This window comes from Alosa sapidissima, chromosome 9 (assembly GCF_018492685.1).
Source record: "Alosa sapidissima isolate fAloSap1 chromosome 9, fAloSap1.pri, whole genome shotgun sequence".
Classification (NCBI taxonomy): Eukaryota; Metazoa; Chordata; class Actinopteri; order Clupeiformes; family Clupeidae; genus Alosa; species Alosa sapidissima.
The window spans coordinates 8,820,584-8,824,568 of NC_055965.1; positions in this window are offsets into that span (position 1 = coordinate 8,820,584).

The following is a 3,985-nucleotide window of genomic DNA, read 5'->3' on the forward strand; positions in this document are numbered from 1 at the left end:
AGAAATGAATCCCAAAAGAGCTGCAAATTTAGGGGTAATTACTTAATATAAATTGCAATATGAAATTATTGGCAAAAGATTGCTCAGAAGATTTACTTACAAACATGCAAGCACAATCACCATGAAACCAATAACATAGCCTACAATTTGTCAAGGAGTTTTAACCATTGAACCACTATTGAAACAAAACCGCTGAACCAACAAAAGAGCTGAGACATAGGAAGAATAAAAAGTCTCACAATAAATTGCCTCATGCTCTGTTCATCTCAACACGCACGCACACACACACACACACTCGCTCTCACACACACACACACACGGACACATGTCCTTTCAGAGATGACAAATCACATGTCAGTTGCCACATTACTAATGACAGGCCATACATCAACACCCCCCTATCATCACAGCTCACTAAAAGGCGACGTGCCACTACAAAGCCGCCGGTTCAAGGCACAGGGGGCAAACGCTCCATCATTTAATCAGTTTAGGAGGATTATTATCAGGCCTAGAAAAATAAAGCCTGCTGCATGAATCAATAATATCATCTCGATAGATGGATAGATCGCACGGGTGGCTGGAGAAGCCACAGAGAGAGGCGGTGATTTTGGGAAAGAGTGTGAGTGTAGGATAGTATGGGCAGTATCCTCCTCCTCTTTCTTCTCTCTCTTTCGCTCACTCTCTCTGTGTGCTACCCTTCTTTTGTTCTCGGGCTTTTTGGGAGACTTGAAAGCTCTGAAAAGGCCCTGCTGCTGTGGTGGTGGTGCTTACCTAAAAATATTTATCTGAGCGAGGAGATATTGAACAGACCGGACTACAAACACACAGTAAGAAAAAGAAGAGGCATGATTTGGCTTACATAATCACACTCGCACACCGGCACACACACACACACACACACACACACACACACACACACACACACACACATACACACACAGAGAGAGAGAGAGAGAGAGAGAGACAACCAAAAACACTTATCTGTGTGAATAGTAGCAATGGCAAATCACACATCACACACATCACACAGATGCTTAGATCACTATGGTGACCTGCGTCCACCACATAGTCTGTTTGTCCATAGTTCAATTCACACTCTCACATATGGCAGCCAAATAAACACACACAAACACGCACACACACACAAACACACACACACACACACACAAACACAAACACAAACACAAACACACACACACACGCACAAGCCAACCCCACAGTGGGGTTCACGTGTGATTTATACGGTCCAGTTAAAGGCTGGACTGCGGTGTGGCCAGCCCCACATCTGTAAGTGGAACTCCAGCACAGCACAGGGTCATTAACGTCACGGCCTCAGGGCTAATGCCAACGCCAAGATGGGTTTAATGCCGAGCCAATGCCAACGCCAAGATGGGTTTAAAGCCTCTGGGTCGCCGCCGGTAACGAGGTAATGAAGATTAAAGCTGTAAACTACGGGGGCCTGTCAAGACCACAAAACACTCAGAGGGCTCATGAAAAAGTCCTGCTAGTGAAGTCACACACTGAGATCTGATTCATCTGAGACTGACTACAAACTGCCACTGCTACACTACACGCACACTGTTCCATTGCATTGCCTGTTAGCTATGACGCTAGCTACTGTGGCTGATTATCAGATGTTTAATCAGACATAATGGACACAACAATAATGGTTAGGGTCAATGTCCTCCCACACACAGACACAGACTACTCTAGACTGGACATTTGCACGGATTGTTTTTCCAAATTCATTTCTGAGTTCTTGCCTTACTGTGATGTAGATTAGCACTTATTGCTATGGAGACAAATAATTTCATTGGAGCCGAGAAGTTATTCATGAATTCACCAAATATAGAACAGAGTGCACTATTAAGGCCCAAATGGGTTATTTAACCTCCTCTTTGTGTTGCTGAGGAAATCATGAGGAGAATGTTCCCACAATGGTTGTGGTTTGAATCCTGATCCTGATGAAGTCTTGGATTGGGGATTCAAACTGTCCATCAATACACCATTACAGAGCTGATCAGGAATAGCCCAAATAGATTCACACGCACACATGGTTGCTATGGTAACCTGTACATTTGTCTGTGAGGACAACAGGACATGTAGTGGACATCAACAAAAATGTCACGAAAGTCGCGGTAACAATGTACCACTTTCACCTACACATTCATCATCCATAATCATTTCACACATTAATCAAAGTGAGCTCTGCCCCTGGGCCAACAACATGAACTTTATCAGTGAGCCCATTTATAGAGATGCTAGTTGTGCATTAGCTCTGGGGCCTGATAAGGTCATCCATGGCATTATCAGTTGACTGTGCTGGGCCTTATCCCAGCCTGCCGTCTTCAGTATAATACCATGATCGTTAGCCTGCTGGTCGCCTCATGTTATTGCCTGGACAGTGTTCGGCTGTGACTCGACTCCCTCCCACGGCGCCCTGTTTCTGTCTGTGGGAAAGGCTAATGCTAGCTCTAATTTGGCGGATAATGATCTGACACAGTAACTCATTGGTCTCGTGGTGCTTTAATGGGGCATGGACTGCCATGTACAAAAGTGCTGTGAATCAGGGCAACGGGAACACATATATAAATCAGGCAGAATGAGTGTCCTATACACACACACACACACACACACACACACACACACACACACACACACACACACACACACACACAGCACATGTCTCTTTCACCTTTCACACACACACACACAGACACATGCACAAACACACACATACACAAACACGCAAACACACTCACCACCACCCATGCATAGCAGACTGTCAAATTCAACTAAACTCTTGCTTCTTTTGGTTTCTCTCACCTTTCACACATACTTGCACACACACTTTCACACACACACACACACACACACACACACACACACACACACACACACACACACACACACACACACACACACACATTCACTCACTCACTTATTTACTCATTCTCTCTCTAAGAAACACATATTGCATGCGCAGCCTTAACCCACAAGAATAACAGGAGCCCCTATAGAGATCAGTAGGCAGCAGCAGCCGCAGGCCAATCCCCCCCCCCCCCCCCCCCCCCCCCCCCTGCATTCTAAGCACCTAGTTAAACCCAGCCCAGTGGATACAGCTGTTCTGACTCGGGGGCATGGGACTCTGCATCCCTCCTTTTCCTTCACTCAACCCCCCCCCCTTTTTTTTTTCCGTAGCAGCTATGAACATCGGGCATCACCACGACGACTTTCACTACGGGGCGACAACACAACAATCTATCGTGATGAATAGAGAAATTGATCAAGGTGAAAAACGTAAGTCTCAATCTGATTAAGACCATAATACATCACATCAAAAAGTTACAATTTGTTTTAGGTTTGTTTGTGCAACGTTTTGCTTCATCTGCAGTTACCTCATCTATAATCACCACAAGTCACTGTGTGTCATTAACATTCCATGGTCTCTTGCCACTAAATTGCTCCTAGTCTCCTTCTGTCTGAATGAGACACAAGAGAGAGATAAGGAGGAGTTACGAAAGTTATGGAATGCGAAAAAAAAAAAACATTTTCCCAATGTGTCTTCCTCAACGTTGATGTGGCTGTCCACGAGATGTTTTGGAGAGTCAATCACAAGGCCCTAGCGATGCATTATGCATGACCGCTTCACCAAGTGGTGGTGACTGAGAGCTCAAGGTTGCCCTCCCAGCAAGCCCCCTGGATCCCCACCGGCGCTGACAACCAATCGCATATCTTGAGGCGGCGCGTTCCCACACCGCCGTCTCGTTGTTTTGGGAGCGTCAGGGAGCCATCAATCAAATGAGTCTCAGCCCTCAGGTAACGATGAATATAGAGAAGAGTGAGAGGCAAATGGTCTCTCACCTTGGACTCAAAATTTGATTGAGTGTGTGTGTGTGTGTGTGTATGTGTGTGTGTAGTATCTCAGTATGTCTGTTGCTGTGTGTGTGTGAGTGTGTGTGTGTGTGTGTGTGTGTGTGTGTGT